General features: G+C 41.2%; 2 long non-coding RNA genes across 2 annotated transcripts in view; one reads left to right on the forward strand and one right to left on the reverse strand.

The window, feature by feature from the left end:
• Positions 1-25,684, reverse strand: part of LOC309615937 — a 189,065-nt gene that overhangs the window by 106,414 nt on the left and 56,967 nt on the right. The gene's annotated exons all lie outside the window — the stretch shown is intronic.
• On the forward strand, positions 655-6,560 carry LOC309615938. Its single transcript, XR_014237155.1, has 2 exons — positions 655-2,152; positions 3,303-6,560. It is a non-coding gene; the product is annotated as an uncharacterized lncRNA (long non-coding RNA).

Here is a 25,684-nt window from a genome sequence, read left to right on the forward strand (position 1 = left end):
TCCCATACCAACTTACAGCATCCCATTCTTTCCCAATCTATATCCTTACTTTCACAGTAGACACCCTGTGAGGATGGGAGTGCAACTGGTAATTCAACCAGTCACAAGATAAGATTCTGTGTTTGATTTTCAGCAATCCTCGCCCCGTGGCTACAGGAGATAAAGCTCTCTTTAGGGCACTAGTAGACACTTTCAAGTCTTTGAAGCAGTACTTGAGCTGGGAATTCAAATCCCTGAGCTCATCCTTTACTTTCACCACTTTGTCCAGTGACATTAGGAGCAACCGGGCAATCTCATTCTATTTGTTAGTTTTCCCAAATTGTTTGAAAGTATCATATACACAGTCACCCACCTCCTTGCTTCCTAGGAGTGGTTGATTAGGAGTATCCAGTGGAGGTATTTTGCATATCTCTATTGCCAGATCAGTCCACGGACTATCAGTTCTTTCTTTACCACTAGGAATAGAGTAATTATCATTTTTAAATCTAATCAGATTAGAGAGTCAATACCAGAAACTCCTGAAACAATTTGGAAAACTCATCCTTAAATTTCTGTTCCTCTAGAACTGCTCTTGGTACCAAAATATATATTATTCTGGGTTCTCCAGAGATATAGAACCAAAAGGATGTGTGTATGTGTGTGTGTGTGGAGAGAGAGAAAGAGAGAGATTGATTATAAATTTTTGGCTCAAGTAGTTATGGAGGCTGAGATGCCTTAAGGTCTGAAATTGGCAGGCTAGAGACCCAGGTGAGCCAGTGGTATAGTTCCAGTCTGAATCTGAAGGTACGAGAACCAAGGCCACCAAGGATGTGAGTTCCAGTCTGAGCCTGAGTCCAAAAGCAGGAGAAGACTGAGGTCACATTTGAAAACTGTCAGGTAGAGAAGAATTCTTTCTTATTTACAAGACGTTCGGTCTTTTTGTTCTATTCGGCCTTCAACTGATTGGTTGAGGCCCCACCCACATTCAGGAGAGCAATCTACTTTACTCAGTCTCCTGATTCAAATGTTCATCTCATCCAAACACACCCCACAACATACCCAGAAGAACGTTTGATCAAATATCTGGGCCCCCTGTGGCCCAGTCAGGTTGACATTTAAAAATTAACCATCACAGATGGTAAGAGTTTAAGTTGCCATCGGACCGAGAGATGGAAGCTGCCAGCTGAAGTTGGCATACCGAGTAGATGAAAAATCCTGGATTCTCAGTACCCTGCAGCGGCCATGACAGCCCTGAAAGCTTCCATGAGGACTATTACATGAGGAAACTAAACTTATAGCTTTAAAAAAAATTTTATTTTATTGACGTATAGTTGATTTACATAAACTTATAGCTCTTTAAAGCCATTCTTATTTTATTTTCTGTTTCCGCCTTTCAAGTAATATCACAATTATGTTTTTCCCTTTTGGTTCTTGAATATATGGGCTTTGTTTAAAGGAATTCAGAGTGAAGAAAAAAATGTTAAATTCTTTTGGAAAGGTTGTAGATTTTTTTCCCTATTGCGTGACAGTATGAGGATGTGGATAAAAAAAGAGATTTGTGGGAAAAAAGACCTGCATTTTCTTAATGACTTTTAAGACAGTTTATAATGGTATTTTGTCAAATATAAAATAGAATGTGATGTAGAGACAGAATTCTGTCTGTAATTCCCAGTTCTTTCTTTCTTAAATTGGTGAAAAGGTAGCTACAGAAGCACCATGTTGTAGTCTTTGAGCCAACACTGGCTCTGCCTGGGAGTTGAAATATTTGTTCTGAGTAATCTTACCTTACAGTGTTGAGGTTTGCCTGTGTGTTTACTTTTTATTAGACATGTACCAATCTGACTAGTTTGAGTTTTATTGGCGCTTATAACCATGAGAAGATCACTGACTCATGACAGCAGAATTTTAGATGATTCATTCAATTCATTAATCAAAATGATTAGTTCAGCAATAATTACATTAGAGAACCAGTAACTAACTTACCTTTTCTTATTTAAAGGCACCTGAATTACTTGGTATCAAGGCGCTGCAACATTTATATTTATTGAGATATAATTTACATAAAATAGAATGCACACATCTTGGGTGTTGCAGTGAGTTTTGACAACTGTATAAACCCATGTAACATTTGTCTATGTCACAAAGAATGGACTGGAAAGAAGCAAGACCGGAGGTATGTTAAAGACCATTGCTTGAATCAGGGTGGTAGGGCTTATGAAAAAAGACTTGAATTAAGAGATATTTCAGAGGTAATTACATCAAGGAGGTGAATGAGTATCAGTGGTAAGGAAGAAAAAGAACTCAAAGATATCTCCAAGATTTCTTATTGAAGCAACTGGCCATACGGTAGTACTATTTCCTGAGATTGTGAGTACTCAGAAGGCTGAAAATGAATGTGTGTGTGTGTGTGTGTGTGTGTGTGTGTGTGTGTGTGGTGGGGAGAAGCAGAGATGGAAATGTTGACAATTTTTGACATATAGGTTTTTTGGGTGCTTGCAGGACATTCAGATGATGTTGTCTGCAAGACACATGTCTGGAGCTCAAGAGAGAAAATACTTGAATGGAGATATAAATTTGCTCATCATCAGCAAATATATGGTTACTGAAAGATAGCAGTGGATAAAATTGCCTGCAAAGAGGTGTGTAGCTTTTGAGGATAATTAATATATTTGTTTTCCCAAAGTGGGTTCCATGATAGACTAGTTCTATTAGATACTCTGAATAAAATTGCTTTGTGGTCAAATAAGTTTAGAAAACGTATCACATAGTACCCTACTCTTGAAGATGTATGAGATACACAATCGGTTTAAAGACCAGGAAGTCCAGCCGTATCAAAATATGTTTCACTTTTCATAATGCTGTGTTTCCCAAACACCCGCAAGTGTCCTACAATGGGAGAAGGAAACACAATCCTACCAGTTTTCTCCCTTGAGGTTTCACCTTGTGGATGACCCCCACCCAACCAACTTGCCTCTGGCAATTGGAGTTCACTTTCCAATAACAGAAGAATGCACAAGTCTTTATGCCTAGAGTTGCAATACAATCAAGTATTTTTGTTTGTTTCTGTTTGCCAAATGCTTAACATCATATTTAAGGCAAATTCTGGGTTCCATGCCTGACATATATACTCATTTTATTTTCTAAACTCAGTTTAAAATTTAATGTTGGTGTTACTGTTTGAATACAAAGATAACTCTGATTTTGCTTTATTGCAGTATTACAGCAGAATACACCAAACCATTTAAAGATGTTTTTGAATATAGTTGATATTCTTTTTTCTTTCCTTCTTACCTAATATATTTATGGCATTGAAAATGTTATAGCAGGGCTTCCCTGGTGGCGCAGTGGTTAAGAATCTGCCTGCCAATGCAAGGGACATGGGTTTGAGCCCTGGCCTGGGAAGATCTCACATGCCGCGGAGCAACTAAGCCCATGCGCCACAACTGCTGAGCCTGCGCTCTAGAGCTGGCAAGCCACAACTACTGAGCCCACGAACCACAACTACTGAAGCCCATGCACCTAGAGCCCGTGCTCCGCAACAAGAGAAGCCACGACAATGAGAGGCCCGTGCACAGCAACGAAGACCCAACACAGCCAAAAATAATAAATAAATAAATAATAAATTTATTTAAAAAAAAAAAGAAAATGTTATAGCAGCAGGTGGTTGCCAAACCTTTCCAATGGGACAATGAAGCCAGGCTGTGGAGATCTGCAGTGCCTATTCAATTAAACAGGATTATTTTATAGTTTAACAAGGGAATAGGCATCCAGGTATGGTATTTTAAAGTAAAATTAACCGGAATACTCCTCCACATTTCTGCTGGAGTTATCTTTCTCAGAGATCTGATCAAGCACTTCTGCTTTAAAATCTTTAATGACCGGCTATAGGAGACACCTAATCTTTGAATAGGTTAGAAATCCTAATCTGATTTCATGTACTTTCTTAATCTCATCTCCCATTTTTTTTTATCAAGATACAATTGACATACAGCACTACATAAATTTAAGATGTACAGCATAATGATTTGACTTACATACATCATGAAATAGTTACCACAATAGTTACCATCTCCTTTTCCTTGTGATGAGAATTTTTAGGACTTACTTTCTTTCTTTTTTTTTTTTTTTTAAATTATTTATTTATTTATTTATTTATTTATGGCTGTGTTGGGTCTTCGTTTCAGTACGAGGGCTTTCTGTAGTTGCGGCAAGTGGGGGCCACTCTTCATCGCGGTGCGCGGGCCTCTCACTATCGCGGCCTCTCTTGTTGCGGAGCACAGGCTCCAGACGCGCAGGCTCAGTAGTTGTGGCTCACGGGCCTAGTTGCTCCGCGGCATGTGGGATCTTCCCAGACCAGGGCTCGAACCCGTGTCCCCTGCATTGGCAGGCAGATTCTCAACCGCTGTGCCACCAGGGAAGCCCAGGATTTACTTTCTTAACAATTTATATATAATATATACTTTCTTAACAGTTTTGTATATTATATATATATTTGTATATAATATACAGTTTTATATATATAATATATATGTGTTAATTATATCAGTTATGTTGTACATTACATTCCTAGTACTTATTTATCTTATAGCTGGAAATTTGTGTGTTTGACCATCTTCATCCAATTCTTCCTCCCCACACCACCACCTCTGGTAACCATAAATCTGATCTCTTTTTCTATGAGTTTGTTTGTTTTTGAAGTATGATTGATCTACAACACTATGTTATTTCCTGGTACACAACATAGTGATTCAATATTTCTGTACATTTCAAGATGATCATTAGGATAAGTCTAGTTTCCCTCTGTCGCCATGCAAAGATAGTACATAATTATTGACTATATTCCCACACTATACATTTCATACCCATGACATTTGTAACTGAGAGTTTGTACTTCTTAGTCTCCCTCACCTATTTCTCTCTTCCCCCTACCTGCCTTGCTGCTGGCAACCACCTGTTTGTTCTCTGTATCTATGACTCTGTTTCTCTTTACTTATGTTTGTTCATCTGTTTTTAGATTCCACATATAAGTGAAATTACACTGTATTTACCTTTCTTTGTCTGACTTATTTCACTTAGCATAATATCTTCTAGGTCCATCTATGTTGTCACAAATGGCAAGATTTCATTCTTTTTTATGACTAATATTCCAGTGTGTGTGTGTGTGTGTGTGTGTGTGTGTGCGTGTGTGTATCACATCTTCCTTATCCATTCATCTATTCATGAGCATTTAGGTTGCTTCCACATCCTGGCTATTATAAATAGTGCTGCAATGGACATAAGGTATGCATATTTTTTCAAATTAATGTCTTCATTTTCTTTGTATATATCCCCAGGAGTGGAATTGCTGGATTGTATGGTAGTTCTATTTTTAATTTTTTGAGGAACCTCCATACTGTTTTCCACAGTGGCTGCACCAATTTACATTTGCACAGATTTCATGTACTTTCTTAATCTCATCTCCCACTTCTTTCTATACTCCTCCCAGAACTTCTCTCAGATACAATATGGACTCATTATTCTCTGTCCCTATATTCTGCTCTCATTCTCCATGTCTTTGCTTAGAACTTCTTTCATTACCTCATTGCCTTCATTCTCCTTAAATATGCTCATTAAATTCAGACTTCTACAGACAGAAGGAATAACTTTTCCACTGTTACAGCACTAATCATGTTAGGAAAACTAAGTGCATATGTGTACCTCTCTCCCACCATAGATTGTAAGCTTCTCAAGTAGGGGTTGGCAAATTTTTTCTGGAGAGGGCTTTGCAAGCCAATCGTACCAGTGTCAACTACTAAATTAAGCCAACTTAGTGTGAAAGCATCCCTAGATAAATATCTAAAAAATGAGTGTGGCTGTGTTCCTCTAAGACTTTACTTATGGACAGAAATTTGAATTTCATATAATTTTCACATGTCACAAAATTTTTTTTTTCTTCTGATTTTTTTCCCCAACCTTAAAAAAATGTGAAAACTCTCCTTAGCTCATGGACCATACGAAAATAAGCTTGACCCGTGGGCCGCAGTTTGTTAACCCTGTTCTAAATGGTAAGTCTATTTTATATTTATTTTCATACACTGCTGGCAATGAACAAAATACCTGGCACTGAATTAACGTTTGCTAAAATGAATCATATGGAGACAAATGATTTTCATTTTATGTTATCTTCCATCAGAAACTGCTGTGGTGGGATAGAGTAAAATTTTTTAAATTAACAGAAAATTAACTAGAAAACCAGTTCTAAATTTCAATCTTTGTTTAAAAACTCTTTCTGATGTGTTATTCCAATTTTCTGCCCTTGTAAGTACAGTTTAGTGAATATATTTAATGATTATCTTGCAGTGCCCCTAGGTCATGATTAAAGATAAGAATTCTCATTTTGCAGCCAAGCAAATGTAGATACTGAAGGTTTAGCTAATTGTGTGTGTATGAGGACTGGGATTTACTCTAGAAATTGCTTTTTTGATGCCAGGGTTAAATCTCTGCTATATCTATATACTTGTTTTCTAGTGACCTCCTTTTTTTTTTTTTTTTTTTTTTTTTTAATAAAGTGGGACATAGGAAGAAAAACCAAACCAAAACAAGACTAATTGCTGAAAGGTTCTTAATAGTTGAGTTCCAGTTTTACTACTTCCTATACAGGGAACTCTGAACATTGGTGCCATTGATTTTTTCTGTCTTGCTTCTTACCCCCTCACCCAAGACAGTTAAAAGTGCAATGTTGGTTAAGGAGAAAATCTTGAAAGCAAGCAAGTCTGTAACATTGATGTAAGGGGAAAAAAATCACAGGTCTCTGTAGCATAAATGCCTAGTTTTAATTACACAGGTGAAGTTTTCCTTTAAATTAGAGTGCCAAAATGGAAACTCAGAATAGTATACTAGAACAGTCTAGGAGTCCCTGCAGAGGGCAGAAGCACAGAGCTTTGGGGTTTTTTCCATCCAGAGTTCAGCTGAGAACTTTCTTCTACTCAGATAGATTCTCTATCTTATTTTCCAGCCTGGTGCAGTGGAAAAAGCACTCATTTGGATCAGAAGGACTCGAGTCCCTGTCTCTCTCTACAAATTCTTAAATATTTGTTAATATTAATATTTATTCCATAAAACTGCAGTGAGATTTAATACTATAACATTAGATAATCCCATACATGGAGTCTCAGTAGGTATGTGGTCCCTCTACCAGCCCACTTAACCATCTAATATAGAACAATAAATATAATACTGGTTTCTATTTCTCATCACGTTGTTGTCTATTAAGAATAAGAACCTCAAAAAAAAAAAAAAGAAAAGAAAGACCACCTCAAGAGATGGTCTTGTTCAGCCATTGTGTTCTACTGGAAGAAGCATCATTTCCAGTTTTACAGATACAACCACTTAACAAATACAACCAAGACATAAAAAAGAATTAATTAACTTGTCCAAGGTCAAGCATATCTTTCTATTCTAGATTGTCAGGAGTTCAGTGCCATTCTTGAGAAGGTTGTCATTGGGAGAGATTGATTTGGCTCATAAATCCTGAGAAGCTAAATGCAATGAAGGGAAGTTTCGGACAAGGGCCAGCCTGAGCTCAGTTGTAGCTTTTCTCCACTCAAGACACAGAACGGGAAAATTGACACCAAGGTGGTCACCCAGGGAATATGCTCTGAGAGGTGTCAAGGAAGACCCTCTGGCAAAATGTATCCTAAGTGCCATTGTTTGGAATTTCATAAGAATTCCATCTTTTGGGTTAAGCAGGGCCCTTAACTTTTTTCTTCTTTTTTCTATTCATTCAAGAATTGTTTATTGGGCGTTAATAATGTACTAATGCAGTATTACGGAATGGAACAAAAGAAAATAAAACTGGGTCAGCTATTAAGATGTTCACAGTCTAATGAAGGAGACAGAGAAGAATAATAATGACAAAAGTAGCTAACATTTTCCACGTGCCAGACACTGCAAAATAATGTATAACTATTTTCTCTCCTAACTCTCATATCAGACCTAAGAATTAAAAGCTATTTAAAACCCCATTTTCCAGAGGAAAATGGAATCCTGAAAGGGTAGACAATATTTTGAGGAAACTGGCCTAGGTTAAGGCCACGGGAATAAAGATGGAGAGGAAAGGATAAAGAATCAACCAAGACTGTTTCCTAATCCCTTACTGGTTGCTGTTTCTAATATCATTTGCAAGTTTCTCCTCTTCTCACCAACTTTCTGATGTTGGAATGTCCCAGGGCTCACTCCTTATTTTTTACTTGTCTATTCTTATGTTCTCGCTTGGTGAACTTAATTTAATCCTATAACTGTAAAAACCATCCATATGCTGACGATTCCAAAATTAATTTCTCTAGCCCAACCTCTTTCTCATACTCCAAACTTATATATGCAACTGCCTGCATGAAACCTACGCTTACTTAGATAACTAGTAGATACCTCAAACTTAATATGTTCAAAGCTGAACTCAGCTTCCCCTAGACCTGCTCCATCTACCCCAGTTGATAACTCTATCCTTCTAGTTGTTCAGGACAAAATTCATGGAGTCATTCTTGACTCTTCTTGTCCTTATTCCCCATATTTCAATCTGTCGAGAAATCTCATTGAAGAGTAACACCACCAGTTAATAAGACACATTGTCACCGTGTATATTCTGATATGATGCATAGAGAAAGAAATACATCTTGTCTGTCATATTTTTTTTTTTTTTTTGCCAAAAATGCAATCCAATTATGAGAAAATATCAGGCAAACCTATATTGTGGGACATTCTACAAAATAACTGACCATTACTCATCGAGAATGCCAAGGTCATGAAACACAAGGAAATACTGAGGAACTGTGTGTCACAGATTGGGGGAAATTATGGAGACACAAGTACTAAACGCAGTGTGGGATCCTAGCACAGAGAAACGACATTGGGAGAAACCGGAGAAAGTTGAATAAAGTTTGTAATTTAGTTAATGGTATTGTATCATTGTTAATTTCCTGGTTTTAAATAATAACAACTGCAGTTAAGTAAGTTGTAAATATTTGGGGAAGCTGAGTGATGGGTATATGGGAACTCTCTCTTTTTTTTTGCAACATTTCTGTAAGTCTAAAATTATTTCAAAATGAAAGGAAAAAGAAGACCAAGACTAAAAAGAAAAAGAAATCTTGTTGGACCTTCCTTCGGAATTTATGTAGAATCTGGTCACTTCTTATAACCTCTGTTGAAACCACTTTGATTCAAGATATCATTATCTCTCACTTGGATTATTGTAATAACCTTCTAATTGGTCTTTTTGTTTCTGTTCTTGCTTCCTCAGTTTCCAGTGCAGTAGCCGGAATAATTCTCTTCTAAGTAAAAACATGAAATCCTACAATTTTTCCCCATTGGACTTTGGTAAAAGTCAAAGTTCTTACATGGAAGCACAAGACCCCATACCCTCTGGCCCTCAGTTGCCCCTCTGGTCTCCTCTGGTACCACTCTCCCACCCTTTCACTTGCTTCAGCCATACTGACCACTTTGCTGTTCTGTGAACAGACCAGGAACGTTTCCATTGGACAACGTGTGCACTGGCTCTTCCCTCTGCCGGGGGACACTCTTCCTCCAGGTACCATCATGGCTATGCCCCCGTGCTTGAATAGCATGTCTCAGTGAGGCCTACCTGCCCTCTTTGTTAAAAGTTTCAACCCTGACTGCCCACTCATCTGTCACTCCCAATCCTCTTAATTCTACTTAAAATGTTTTTCCCATTGCACTTCTCATTCTCTAAGAGACTGTTTAAGTTACTTATTTATCATCATCATTGTCATTGTTATCATTATCATCATTATCACCATTATTAGGAATGGTCTGGTCTGTCAAAACTGGAATGTAAACTCTAGGAGGGCGGGGCTCTTTTCCCATTTTGCTTGCTGATATATCCCAAGAACCTAGAAACATTCCTGGCACGGAATAGACATTCCATAGATACTTGTTGATAAACTGAATAGAGGTAGAATAGACAAGAATTGAACATTGCTTTGATGGTAAAGGAAAGGATAGGGTGTATCGCAATTCTATGGCTATTGATCTGGGTTATGGGAAGGAAGACTGCTCCACTAGTCAATACAGAAAGACAGATTGACAATGGAAGATATCGGTTGACTATTCCTGTGCACATGTCCAACAAATTGTTTAATGTGTAGCTCTGCAACTCAGGGTAGAGATCTGGGGTGGAGAGAGAAATTTGGAAGTCTTCTCCTGTAATGGTAGGCTTGAAAAGAACGAGAAAAGGAAGGTGTCTTGCAGTTTTGAATATCTTTGTTTATAATGACCACGTCCTCACAGGAGGAAGTCTGAGTGATGTGGAGCTCTGGAAGCTGGGGTGGGTGGGGATGGAGAAGATCACAAATGAACGTGACTGGGTGTCTGAGACACACTTTTCCTACTTCACAATTTGGCATAAGGACAAAGGTTGAGGGAGGGGAAGGATTAGAGAATGCACATAGCAGTTCCTTGTCATTTAAGGTAAAGCAGAACCAAAGGGTGATGGGGCAGAACCCCTAATGCCTTACCCAAAATGAAGCAAATCAGACTTAACATATGTGCAATTTTTCTATTATCACTGAGCTGCAGTTGGGGCAGGGTATGGGGACACTAATGGGGTGTGGAGGGAGGGTCACGACCTAGTTCTTAATCTCCTAAACTTTAACAGCCCAAGGAACACTCTGTGGTGTTTCTCTCAAGTCTCTCAGGCTATCACCTTGTCCTTTCTTCAGAGCATAATTTTGTCATTAAAGCTTTCACTTGGCAAGAATCCGATTCATCAAGAAAGATAGAACTCTGTGCTTGCACGCTTCAAGGCAGAGGGAAAGTCTACTTTGGCAAGCTTTACAAGGAAAGAGAGAAAAGAAAATAAGAGCCATAAATCAACTGGAGGCCAGAATACAGGATTAAAGACACTCGATCCATTTCAGAAAGGACTTCTGCTTGCATATGTTTACCTAATGACCCTTTCTTCCCCTATCGGCCTGTAGATCCTCCCTTCGTTTGAGCTGGGCAAGTGACATCTCACGTCACAGGCTGCCTTGGGGAAAGAGGAGACTCCATGGAGACTGGCGTAGGCTTACTCCTCTGTCACCCCTGTGAGTCCTTGTTCCTAGGCAGTGTCCACTTTGAGAATTTCACATTGGTGTTTATGTGATAGTACAGCTTCAGAAATAATAAACACTTGTAACTCAACCCCTGTTAGTCTGTGGTAAACAGAGGAGAATGGCATGATTCCCATCTTGTAACTAGCCAGTTCCCCTTCACATGACTAATTTAAGTCACTGAAGTCGTGTATTCACAAAGCCTGGGTGAGAGTCAGATTTTAAGGGAGTCTATGCTTCATGAAATGTGGCAATTTTCAAAAACCTAGGCTTTCAAATTTGTGTTCTCAACACCTGAACTTTAATGAACTTTTCTTCCTTTTTAGATGGGCTAAGAACAGCTCTACACCCCATCATCAGTCACCCAGGTAATGATAGCCTGTTGATTTTGTAATAAAATGCTACTGATCAAATCTATCATGTTACTCTTTAAATTATCAAGAAAAAACAATTTACATGTGCCAAATTACACCTGAAGACTGAAGAGAATAAATATCTGTTTTAATTTGTTTTTAAATCTAATGATATTGTACTTTGAGTCAAGAAATATGGTAAGGAAACTTCAGATAGCACAATGCGCTTTACTTCTGACATGTGGAAGGCTGGCCTACCTTAACTCTGGTTAGCAGTATCCACTTGGAAATGAAGTAATTTGAAAAAGGAATGAGCAGTTTGGAGCCTCCCATAACCCTTCCTGTTATACCTTGAATTTAGTTAAAGGCAGTCCTCAAAGATTGCTTGTCAGTTCATTGTATTTGATCAGAACACATTTACCCAGAGAGAAGAAAGAAAGAAACTAGCATTTATTTAGCTAGGGTTTCCTGCTATAGTGTGTTTCCAGTGTAATGATGCGTGCATGCAAGAACTTAAGTATACTATGAATAAATATTTGTTGAATGAATAAATAAGTAATTAGCCATTGGCAAAGTGCTCTCCTTGATTCCAGGGACAAGGGTAGCTTTTCAAGTGCATTTGGCTATTGTTCCCAGGAGTTGAGATAATATTAATACAGTAAGTACTCATGGTCCTACCACTGGTGGCTTCTCTGCCTTAGCACTAGCCCTAGAAAAATGCATTCACATTTTCCTGCATGCTAAGAAGAACTAATCCTTGTCTAGCTGGGAATAAAAGGTCAAGGGTTGTAACTCATGTAATCTTTCTGGAACACTCAACTTGTGTGCTGCTCCATGGGCCACGGGCCATGCCTAGAGATTACTTACTCGACAGCTTCCCAATGCAAGAGCCTCTCCCTCTTCCAAACTTCCACTTAATCAACTGGAAATTTGATTTCAGAGTGATGCTTTAGAGCATTTGGTTTTGTTTTGAAATACTGGTAGCAGTAACTATTTCATATTCTTTTTTTTTTTCTTACAGTTTATGTGGTCAAAACAGCCTAGGTCAGAACCACGTAGCAGCCATAGTCTTCACGTCACAAGAGTAGAACTCTTGGATTTTAGTCACCTTCTTTACTTGTATAAACCACAGAGACAAAAGCCGTTGCATAGCTGCAGCTCAGTTCATCCAGTTCATCCATGATGGGTTTGGAGAAGTCAGGCTTGGTTTCAGATATGTCTAATTAAGCCCTGGCGATTTGGAGTAGGGCAGAGCAAGATGAGGTCAGTGGCATTTGCTGTGGATCTGTTGAGTAAGAAGTAGACTCGTAGACTCCTGTTTCGAAGGTGCCTGCATTTACTTCAGGTCAAAGAGATTTGCATGAGACATTTTTGCACCTGGAAATATAAATTGCATGCTTAGTAATTGAATGTGTGATAAAGGAAGTTTTATTAAGGCCTCAGGGAAGAGTGTACTTATAGGTCACCTATGGTTACACAAGTGAAAAACTAGCACAGGGGCTAGCGGATAGGGATTCCAATCTGAGTTTGGAGCAGGTGGGCGCTCAGATTCAGAGCAATACTTTTTAGGGTGGTATCATGAGTTAGAGCTGGGAAATGCGTCAGAGCTAAGTGAGCAGGAGCAGAAATCCAGTGCTTTTCTTTTTCACTGGAAATACTCAAGTTTTGTAGGGCAGATTAAACCTGAGAAATCTAAGCGCAGTTGGAAGAGTTAGACTCTGGAAATCTGGCAAGATGAAAGGTGAGTGATGAAGGTGGTTTCGGTCTAAACCAGAGTGAGTGCTCAGCACTCTTTTTGGCAAAGCTCATTCTGGCAACATCGTTACACCCTTCCCAGGAGAGAAGCTTGGGGCTGAAAGATTAAGGGCACTGTAGGTCAAAGGTTAACTGTGTTAATGTATTTATTTGGGAAACTCTACAAAAGCCCTTTATTAACCTTGGCTTTGGAAGACTGAGTTGTCAGGCCCTCACTTTCATGATCACATTTTCATCTAAAAATGTTTTGAAGCCGTCCAGTATAAAAAACAGAATCTATGTACCTCAGGTAGAAACATGTTAAACTGCATGGGACCTGTAATCCTATGTACACTGGCAGCTTCGTGGCTTAGCTACCTATCACGTGAGCTATTCTTTTGTTCCTATAAACTGAGTTACTATTTCAAGAGACAAATATTTTTAAAAAATGGGGTGGAGGGAATGTTCTCTATTATTTAAAAAAAAAAAATCCTCTTTAGAAATTAAGCTTTCAGCTCCCTAATCTTTTAGGGGAATACTTACTACTCGAAAAAATATGCTAGGTGTCTTTTAGTCTTGGGGGGGGCGTTTAGTAACAAACCATTATTGTTTGCAGGCTGATTCTTCTGTGAGAAGCCAAGTTGCCTTAATGACAGCTTATGCAATAACAATCCGTGATATAGTACTTACCGGGATGGAACAACAACGGTGCTCTAAGCCAAGAACAAGGAGGAAAAAAAAAAAGTCAGTATCTTGTGCGTGAGAAGCTTGTAGATACCCTGAGGTGACTTCATATAATTCTAAAATAGCAGGTAGCTTCTTGCATAGCTAATCGAAGCATCAGCGCCCGGAGCAAGTGGGGGAGGCTGACAGTATACTTTGGTTTCAGATGCATTCAGCTCTTTTTTGAGTGATATGAGCTTAATTCATATTCTAGTTTCTAGCTGAAAAGTTTATGTGTTCCTGATCTGGCAAATAGCCTCCCCCAGAACTTGACAGCTCTGTGCTTTGATACAGCTGCTGATCTTAACGTCTTACTTGTATTTGTTCAGTCTATGTGCTGAGAAAGTTAGTACAGCTGAATAAAGGGAAGGCTTGTGTGTGTTTTTATAAGCACTTAAGTTATACCTCCACCTTCCCCTTCCATTCATGGCTTAGTGAAGGACACAGGTGTCTCACCTGAAAAACCTGAAATACACACTGTAGGTTGAGTAGAAAGAGCTTACAGAGAAAAGAGTCATCCTGACTTTGCAAAGTAGTTTGGTCATTTCTGGAAAGAGCAGTCTCTTTGTCAGAGTGAAGGTCACAGAGTGACATGCTTAGATAATTTTAATTGTCAGTGTCTTGAGGTTTTCCCCTGAAAGTCTAACATCAGCAGATGCCTTTGCCTGGTCGTTATGTCCATCCAGGATCTGGGCTACCTTTCTGAGTCTACGCAACCGTCTGGTTTAGATCATAGAGCAAACAGTTTCTTGTAGGAACCATTGCCCACTTGCTAGGCAATCACAGGCGTGAAGCAGATCTGCCTTACAAAATGCAGGGCTCCGAATCACACTTATTGCTGCCATGCTCAGGAAGCTGCAAGTGGAAACTCCACATGCAAAGAGCCCATAATTTTACTCTGATAGATATTTAGCAGCTTAAATGAAATAACAAGGAATACATTCACCCAGGCGCCATCCAGGTGGATTTGGTGGGTATTTTACATTCCACTCTTTGAAAGGAAAAACATAATTTTTTTAGACTTTCCCAAGATGGATGAATATTTTGGTATGCAGAGCGATAATGCATAGCATACCTTTAAGGTTGAACCAAGTTCTGTTTGGCCAAAGGGATTTACTGCTATCAGTATAATGCAGGCTAGTCAATCAAGTTGAATTTTTCTTCCAAATCAGCTCATTAGAACTCACCCAGGCAGCCACTTGCCTTTTGCCTTGTTTGTTCACATGCTGCTTGATTTACTTGAGCACAGTATCAACAACTGTGAGTGCTGTAACTTGCCACTCTGTGCCTATTTCGCCTTAATCCCCAGACCCCAGATCTCGGGGATGGTTTGCAGTCCCAGCATTTTTCCTTTCTAGCCCTCAGAACTCCGTGGGTCTATCTTTGCCCGCTTCCAGGCTCATTCTCCTTCAAGGCACCGTCCCGAGTCTCCTTTTGATCCCACTCTGGCACATCTGTTCAGTGCCCTCTCTCCATGGCACTTGCTCTCATGCAGCCCCTTCATGTCCCCAGGCTGGATAGCTGTCACGTCGACAGGACTATAGTGTAATGGTTACCCAGGCAAAGCCCTGGGTCAAGTCCTGCCTTTGCATGTAGAGGATGACTTCTGTCATTACCCAGCTGTAATACGGGAATAATAATGGGACTTCCCTCTTAAATGGGAGCAGGCAAATAAAATACTTAGCATGGTGCTTGGATAGTTAGGGCTTAGTAAGAATGATTATGGGGAGTTCCCTGGTGGTCCAGTGGTCAGGACTCGGTGCTTTCACTGCCTGTGGCCTGGGTTCAATCCCTGGTCGGGGAACTAAGATCCTGCAAGCCACGCAGCGTAGCCAAAAAACCTCACCTTCCCATGATCAGAAAAGTTGTCTTCCTTCTACCCGGAACTGATCAAGTTGCTGCCCTCCTCAGGAGTCACAGGTCATTGCTGGTACTCAAAGCCATCCCTGCCATCCCTACTTCAGGCCTGCGGCTCCTTCGTCCCAGCCCCGCTGGCATCTGGCATCTCCTGGATCTGGATCACTCTGGCTCCTCGGCCCCTTTGCTCACGCACCGCCTAGAATGTCACTTTCTTTCTCTGCCACTTGTTAAAATTCTACTCATCCCTCAAGGCCCCGGTCAAGTGTCACCTCCTCTGGGCAACATTTTTATCTAAATATGTTTTGAAGCCTTCTCTGGCCATCTACTCAGAATTGATTGCTCTTTTGGTCACAGTCTCATAGCACTTTGTTTGTTATCTCTAGTTAGACTTGCCCAATTGTGTTTTATAATAAAGTGAGTTGCTGATCTCTATCCCCTGCAGGGGATTCCAAACAACTTCAGGGCAGGAATTTTAAAAATTTCAGTATCTACATAGTGCTTTGCTCATAATATATGATCGATAAATGTTTTAGAATTGAATTAAAATTAGGTATTATGTGGATAGTCTCTCAATATCTGTAAGTGGGCTGGGGCCGCTGGTCTGGGCATATTTATTACAAAACTTAGGAGGTAAGTGTGGCTCTGGGGACATGAGAGTACAGTAAATTGAAAGGCATAGGACACTCCAGTCTCTTTGACAGTCAGCAGCAGGGGAAGTCCTCACTGATCCCAGCCCCTCAGTGAGACAGCAGATGGGAGGTGAGCTGGTGGGCAGGAGGCATCTTTCACTTGGACTCACCATGGAGACGTTAAGGGGACAGGGGTTTCCTCCTCTACTAAGACAGTGAAGAGAGAGAGCTACTTCTGCTTGGCACACTATCCCAAAATGTGGTTCTTGGCCACTCCGTGGTGAGATTTGAGCAGAGAGAGATGAGATTCATCCCTGGATTACAAGAGGTTGACATTTCATAGAAAGCCTGATTCCAGCATCAAGAAGGACACTATGTCGTTAGATAAAAATATTCACCAGCTCTGCAGACGGGAAAGGTGCCCGGAGTGTCTGTGTTGAGGGTGCTACTTGCCCACAGAAACTTCTTCTACCCTTCTTTCCTGATGGCAGAGCTGCAGCTGGGAGTGGCTGCCTGCCTCAGAACTGCAGTGCCCAGCTCCCTCTGCAGCCGGGATTGAGGCAAAGAAACGTGCTCAAAATTGATGTGTGCAACGTCTCACTCATTTCGAGAGGGAAAGTCTGGCACTGGATCTCTACTTTTCCCTTTCTTTCTACTGGGGGTTGGGGTGGGGGATGGAAGCCATGAAACTGATGATGGAAGCCATTTGTTGAAGATGACGGAGCTGCATCAGCCTGGCGCCCTGAACACCTGTGTAAAGGCAAGCCTCCTGCTAAAACTGCACAGTTTCAACCACCGCATTGCACTTTTTATAGTAGCTTTTAGTTCCCTAATACAGGGTCTTTCCCTTTTCCGTCTACATAAAGTTATCAACATTTATTGAACACTGACTATGTGTTAGACCCTCACTCTTTGAGGGTGTGAAAACAAGAATGAATGATTCTTAGTCTTTGTCTTTAAGGCATTTACAGTCCAACTGAACAGATAAAACACATAATAATAAAATTGCCTGTACAGGTATGTCATCACTCAGACCACAGACTATATACAGTAGAGGTTATGGGAGGAAAGAGAGATTTTTTTAGGCTGTAGTGAGCTAGAAAGTGTCGTGAAGGAGGTGAGACTTGAGAGATTTCTTGAGATCAGATTTGGAAAGATGGAGAGGTACAAGGAAGGCATTCTGGATGGGCAAGGGCAATGTGTGTCTTGAGATTGGGGGAGGTGATAGGTGTCCAGTAGTCTGGACAGAGGAAGCAATTTGCTTGTGTCAGGGAGCAGGAGCAGTTACCTTTGGGAAAGTGGTTGGGCTGTGATTGGGAAAAGTCTTGACTACCAGATGGCCTTGGGAATTGGTTTCTCCCTGGCAACCAATGGGAAGCTTTCTAAGGAAGCATCATTGCATACTGCTGTGAATCTTCCAGTTTGTACGTAGTAGCCCAAGCAACCTTTTGTTTGTTCACAGATCTGTTGTCCTGACACCTTGTAGGAAGCTGTGAGACATCTGGTTCGGTCTCCAAAGTACAGTTTTTCAACAAATAGTTGGTTTGTGTACCTAGGGCCTAAGGCCATTCCACAGAACAAACTGCAGAGGAAGAAACACGGGGATGGTTGTGTCACTGGCTCAACCCTTTCCTTTTAACCCTACCATTAAAACAAACTTCATCTCATCAGTTTCCCATTTTCCACATCAGTGATTTCTCACTGCACCTGTCTTTATATATATATATATATATATATATATATATATATATATATATATATAAATTTATTTATTTATTTATATTTTTTATTTTTGGCTGCGTTGGGTCTTCATTGTTGTGTGTGGGCTTTCTCTAGTTGTGGTGAGCGGGGGCTACTCTTTGTTGCAGTGCACGGGCTTCTCATTGCAGTGGCTTCTCTTGTTGTGGAGCATGGGCTCTAGGTGCACAGGCTTCAGTAGTTGTGGCTCATGGGCTCAGTAGTTGTGCCTCGCAGGCTCTAGAACTCAGGCTCAGTAATTGTGGCGCACGGCCTTAGTTGCTCCCCAGCATGTGGGATCTTCCCAGACGCAGGCTTGAACCCGTGTCCCCTGCATTGGCAGGTGGATTCTTAACCACTGCACCATCAGGGAAGTCCTGCACCTGTCTTTGAGTAATTACTTCTTGAAAAAAATGTGGGACTTCCCTGGTGGTGCAGTGGTTAAGAGTCCGCCGGCCAATGCAGGGGACATGGGTTTGAGCCCTGGTTCGGGAAGATCCCACATGTCGCGGGGCAACTAAGTCCGTGAGCCACAACTACTGAGCCCTCATGCCACAACTACTGAAGCCCATGCGCCTAGAGCCCGTGCTCCGCAACCAGAGAAACCACCACAATGAGAAGCCCGCACACCACAGCGAAGAGTAGGCCCCGCTCGTCGCAACTAGAGAAAGCTCACGTGCAGCAACGAAGACCCAACGCAGCCAAAAATAAATAAATAAATAAATAAATTTATTAAAAAAAAAAGAAAGAAAAAAATACAAGTAGACTTTGCATGTTTGATCTCATTCTTCTTACCTCATGAAGTGGCATTTTATTGATTTCTCTGTCCAAGAAGTCATGTTCAGACTCAGTACCTCTGTAGATAACCTTGTTTGTTTTTATTTATCAACCACCTAGCAACACAGACTTTAAGGGAGCCCTTCTTAACAACTGGTATCCTACATGCATGTCTCCAGTATTGTGTAGATTTTTCCAGCTACATGTAAACTCCTCTTCTTTTTGAACCTATGGCAATTACCTCAAAATTTAAGAAAGTCAGGCTCCTGGAAAATTTACTTCTAGATGGTTTTTCCTTGTCTGTTCACTGAGTTAGACTTCTGTGGTCTTGAGAGAAGCAAAAGTTTAGATGAAGGAGAGTGAGATTGCAGCTGGCAAAATTTGAGTCATAGCTTCAACTTGGGCGGGCTAACATGAACTTCCACGTGTTTCCTGAACATGTGAGCGTGGAAGGTCAAGATGCCAGAACGGTATTCTGTGACCCTTTGTCCAAGAATGACCTTCTATTACATAATTGAATCAGATGTGGGAGAAGATGGTGTAAAAATAAGAAGTCTTCTCAGATGTTTGAATGGTCCAAGACATTATTCCTGCCAATATGATGGAAAATGTTTTATAATTCATTATAATATCGCAGAGTGTCAGGAATGGAGACTCCTTTTGGGCTGTAGAAAAAATGATCAACTTGTAAGTTTTGCCATCTCAGTAACTTCTTAAGTTATGAAATATTCTATGGCTTTCATTGTAACAGAATTTTGGTCGAGAGTCTGGTTATTTAGTTTCATTTTTATTATATTCTGGCAAGTTGTGTTTAAACAGATCCTGATGAGGTATCTTTAACTACTATACGTGTTTCCCCTTCTGACAAGAGGAGGACTATTGGTTAAGGAATGAGCCCATTTTGGTGCTAGCATCACTAGGGTGCTTGCTGAAATGTGGATTTGGAGTGAACAACATGATCATTTATTTATCTCCATCCACGTACGGCTTTGCTCATTTTTTCCTACACCTCCCTGGCAGTTGCTGTTTCTTCCTTTAGTTTCTTTTGATCCTCCACATTACTTTTCTTAGTTTCTACATACCACTGTTTCTGTTTTTAAAAGTTTGTGTTTGGGGATGGAAGAAGAATGGGGAGTGACAGTTAATGAGTATGGGACTTCTTTTTGCAGCAATCTAAATGTTCTAAGATTGATTAGAGTGATGCCTACATGACTGAATACACAAAAAAATGAATGAATTGTATACTTTATTTATTTTTTAACTAATTTATTTACTTATTTTTGGCTGTGTTGGGTCTTTGCTGCATGGGCTTTCTCTAGTTGTGGCAAGCAGGGGCTACTGTTCCTTGTGGTGCGCGGGTTTCTTATTGCGGTGGCTTCTCTTGTTGCGGAGCACAGGCTCTAGGCACGTGGGCTTCAGTAGTTGTGGCACGTGGGCTCAGTAGTTGTGGCGCATGGGCTTAGTTGCTCCGTGGCATGTGGGATGTTCCTGCACCAGGGCTCGAAACCGTGTCCCCTGTATTGGTAGGCGGATTCTTAACTGCTGAGCCACCAGGGAAACCCGAATTGTATACTTTAAATATGTGACTTTCTTGAGCTCCTGGGTGAACCAGGTTCTGCTTAGGCCCTGGAATCAGTGGTAAATAAAATCACTAAATTTCCCGTCCTCAAGGGATTGACATTCTAGTGATAACAATAGATATTAAACAGTTTTAAAATTATTTCATATAGTAATACATGCTCCAAAGAATATTTACAGAGGAAAATGTTGTAGAGAGTTTATTTTTATTGAAGATGGAATCTTCAGGAGGGGTCTCTCTGAGAAGGTAACGTTTCAGGTGAACCTGAATGATGGGGGAGAATCCCAGATGTGTGAAGATTTGGGGCAAAATCACTCCAGGTAAAGGGAATATGTAACATAAAGTTCCAGTGTGGCCAGAGCATAGCGGGGGTCACATCGTGCAGGTTTTGTAGGTCAAGGTAAAGCCCTCGATTTTTGTTGTAATTGCAATAAGCAGTCATTGGAAGAATTTAATAGGCGTGTGTTGTAGTTAGATTTTGGTTTTCAAAAGACTTCAGAGACCAGTTAGAAGGCCGCTGCCATGTTCTAGGTGGGAGATGATGTTTGTTTATATTATGAGGAGAGTAGTAGAGATGTAAGAAGTGTCTGGTTTTGGGACTTCCCTGGTGGCACAGCGGTTAAGAATCCGCGTGCCAATGCAGGGGACACGGGTTCGAGCCCTGGTCTAGGAAGGCCCACATGCCATGGAGCAACTAAGCCCGTGTGCCACAACTACTGAGCCTGTGCTCTAGAGCCCACGAGACACAACTACTGAGCCCACGAACCACAACTACTGAAGCCTGCGTGCCTAGAGCCTGTGCTCCGCAACAAGAGAAGCCACCGCAATGAGAAGCCCATGCACTGCAACGAAGAGTAGCCCCTGCTCACCGCAACTAGAGAAGGCCTGCACGCAGCAGCAAAGACCCAACGGAGCCAAAAATAAATAAATAAAAATAAATAAATTTATATATATATATAAAAAAGACATGTCTGGCTTTGGAGCTATAGCCCATTGGGCCTGTCTTTTATATTTCCTAGCATAATGTGACATACACAAGAGACACTTTGCTGAGTGAATGAATGTTTGGAGAGGACTATTTAGGGTGAGATATCTAAGCAACAACATAAGGTCAGTGATACATTGACCTTTGGTGCCATGAAAGATTGATTTTTAAATTTACTAGCAGTGGTTGAGTTCATGAAGGATGCTATTATGGATTGTAGTCCAAACTTGTAATATCCACGGAGGTAACACAAGGGTAATTCCTTTGCACTTCATTGTTCATCACAATGCAACACTCAAAGAGAGGATTTCATTTGCGGTTAAAGGTGTGCACTGGGGAAGCAGAGGTGGTTTTACGTTTAACGTAGTAATCCCTTTTCTGTGTCTTGATATCTTTTATCATTGCCTCCACTTGTTCTGGAGATATTTGTTGAGTTATAAACGCCTTTTAATGAAATCAAAACCCAGAATTTAGAGAGTCAGTATCATTGTAATAATGTTCATTACAACAGAACGAAAATGGAAACCATGAGATGTGGAACCTATTTTCTGCATGATCCCGCTCATTATTCAAGATACAAGGAAGCCATAGGAATTGCTGAGAATCAATTTCCAGATTTAGATTTCTGGTTTGCTAGAAAGTAACTGCATCACAATAGGGCTATGCTTCTTTTCTGGGAAGCAGCTGGCATGGAGGGGAAAGAACATGTCCTTTGAATATCAGTTTATATCCTGGTTCTGCCACTTACTAACTGCAAGATCTTGGGCAAAACACTTCACTTCTGGGCTTGGTGTGCCGAGCTGCAGTGTGGTGGCAGGAATCCATCGCTTTCAAAAATAACTACTTTCGAGTCTTCTTTATATGGGAGATCACTTCTACAAAGTAACTCAAAGCATGGTCTCTTTACTTCCTATTCGTTTTCTTTCCTAAGGAAGTAGTTGTCAGGTATAATTTTATTGCTTATCAATATTGCAATTGTTGTGAGAACAGAGAGAGGCAGTAGCTCTGTGATAAAGGCTCCCCATGGTGTTGAATTGCCTGCCTCCCATGTCCTGGCTTCCCTGTAGGACGTGCAGGGAGAGCCCAAGGGGCCAAGAATTAAGCGAGCTGAAGGGTTTCTGTGATTATGCCAGAATCTCAACCAATGGTAAAGATATACAACCTGGGAGAAGTAAAAATAAAACCTGACTATGTTATAAATACACTTGGATGAAAGCTATTGAGGATGGAAAATGACTGACCCTCCATTCAGATGTAAGTATTTGACTTGGTTACACTTTATTTCCTCTCCAAAATGGCACTTTATTTTCATCCTTCAAATAAGGAGCAACCATTTGATTTTGTAATGTAAAAACTATTATTTCCCTTAGGAAAAGGATTACTGAACTTTCTGTACCTAGTGTTTATGCCTTTAATAAGCACAATGTTTCCAAGAGAATTGAATGACTTTTTGTACTATGATGTTTTTCTGCCACTACATCTGAATTTTGTACCTTCTTGTCTGGGAAACTTGTTTTTGTAAATTCATAGAAACCTGACAAACAGTAGGAATTTGTTCTCTGTCCTGTAGAGATGGGCAAATCCCTAAAGAGCTTGTTGATTTCTTGCTAACCACTTTGCTGGGGGCAAAGCGCCTTTCTTTTCTAAGGAAAAGATGTATAGAGGGAAGTAAGGTTCATGGGAAACATCAGACTCAGATAACTGCAGCTCTAGCAAGCAACACCACATCTTGGAGGTTCATTCACCAACACGTGAAAACTCTCACATGCTCTAACCTTTGCTTGAGCTTTACAATTTGCATCTAGTATTGTATTTCTAGTCCAACTAGTAGTATCATAAAGGGCAATGGCATAAAAAGACCTCCTAAACATTAAAAGCCAAAGCATGAGGAGGAAGAATTTAAGTGTGGAGAGATGAGGCTAGAGAGAAAAAGCAAGAGTCAGATGGCAAAGTGTATTGTGTGCTAACCTCTAGGGTTTACACTTTATTCTCAGGAAACTTCAGGAAGATAAGGGGAAACCATGGGATGCTTGTAAGCCAGGAAATGAGATTTTCAGATGTATATTTTAGAAAGGTCTCTCTTGGGGCTCTGTGGAGGTTTGATTTCAAGGGTGAAGCCTGGAACCAATAGCAAAAAAACAATCTGATTTTAAAAATTCACAGAAGACCTGAATAGATACTTTTCCAAAGAAGACATACAAAATGGCCAACAGAGGAGACCTCCAAGATGGTGGAGAAGTAAGACGTGGAGATCACCTTCCTCCCCACAGATACATCAGAAATACATCTACATGTGGAACAACTCCTACAGAACACCTACTGAACGCTGGCTGAAGACCTCAGACTTCCCAAAAGACAAGAAACTCCCCACGTACCTGGGTAGGGCAAAAGAAAAAAGAAGAAACAGAGACAAAAGAATAGCAATGGGATCTGCACCAGTGGGAGGGAGCTGTGAAGGAGGAAAGGTTTCCACACACTAGGAAGGCCCTTCGCGGGTGGAGACTGTGGGTGGCAGAGGGGGGAAGCTTCGGAGCCATGGAGGAGAGCGCAGCAACAGGGATGCGGAGGGCAAAGCGGAGAGATTTCCGCACAGAGGATCAGTGCCGACCAGCACTCACCAGCCCAAGAAGCTTGTCTGCTCAACCGCCGCAGCAGACGGGGGCTGGGAGCTGAGGCTCTGGCTTCGGAGGTTGGATCGCAGGGAGAGGACTGGGGTTTGGCGGCATGATTACAGCCTGAAGGGGGCTAGTGTGCCACAGCTAGCCAGGAGGGAGTCTGGGAAAAAGTCTGGACCTGCCTAAGAGGCAAGAGACCATTATTTTGGGGTGTGAGAGGAGAGAGGATTTCTTCCCCGTCTGCCCAAAGAAGCCAGATGACTGCTTAAATGAGCTCCAGAGACGGGCGCAAGCCACAGCTCACAGCTCAGACACCAGAGACGGGCATGAAACTCTAACTCTGCTGCCGCTGCCACCAAGAATCCTGTGTGCAAGCGCAGGTCACTCTCCACACCTCCCCTCCCGGGAGCCTGTGCAGCCCGCCACTGCCAGGGTCCCGTGATCCAGGGACAACTTCCCTGGGAGAACACATGGTGCACCTCAGGCTGGTGCAACGTCACGCTGGCCTCTGCCGCCACAGGCTCGCCCCGCATTCCGTACCCCTCCCTCCCCCCGGCCTAAGTGAGCCAGAGCCCCAGAATCAGCTGCTCCTTTAACACCGTCCTGTCTGAGCAAAGAACAGATGCCCTCAGGCGACCTACACGCAGAGGCGGGGCCAGTCCAAAGCTGAACCCCAGGAGCTGTGCAAACAAAGAAGAGAAAGGTAAATCTCTCCCAGCAGCCTCAGGAGCAGCAGATTAAATCTCCACAATCAACTTGATATACCTGCATTTGTGGAATACCTGAATAGACAACATATCACCCTAAAATTGAGGCAGTGGACTTTGGGAGCAACTGTAGACTTGGGGTTTGCTTTCTGCAACTAATTTGTTTCTGGTTTTATGTTTATCTTAGTTTAGTATTTAGAGTTTATTATCATTTGTAGATTTGTTTATTGATTTGTTTGCTCTCTTCCTTTTCTTTTAATATATATAGATTATATATATATTTTCCTTATTCTCTTTTTGTGAGTGGGTATGTGTATGCTTCTTTGTGTGATTTTGTCTGTATTGCTTTGCTTTTACCATTTGTACTATGGTTCTGTCTGTCCTTTTTTTTTTTAATAACGTAAACTTTTTTTTATTTTTAATAATTTTTAAATTTTTTTATTTTAATAACTTTATTTTATTTTATTTATTTATTTCTTTTTTTCTCCCTTTTCTTTTGAGCCTTGTGGCTGACAGGTCTTGGTGCTCCAGCCGGGTGTCAGGCCTGTGCCTCTGAGGTGGGAGAGCTGAGTTCAGGACATGGGTCCACCAGAGACCTCCTGGCTCCACGTAATATCAAACATTGAAGCTTCTCCCAGAGATCTCCATGTCAACACTAAGACCCAGCTCCACTCAATGACCAGCAAGCTACAGTGTTGGACACCCTATGCCAAACATCTAGCAAGACAGGAGCACAACCCCACCCATTAGCAGAGAGGCTGCCTAAAATCATAATAAGGTCACAGGCACCCCAGCACACACCACTGGACGTGGTCCTGCCCACCAGAAAGACAAGACCCAGCCTCATCCACCAGAACACAGGCACCAGTCCCCTCCTCCAGGAAGCCTACACAACACAGTGAACCAGACTTACCCACAGGGG

This window comes from Balaenoptera borealis, assembly GCF_965194805.1.
Source record: "Balaenoptera borealis genome assembly, chromosome: 18".
NCBI classification, from domain to species: Eukaryota; Metazoa; Chordata; class Mammalia; order Artiodactyla; family Balaenopteridae; genus Balaenoptera; species Balaenoptera borealis.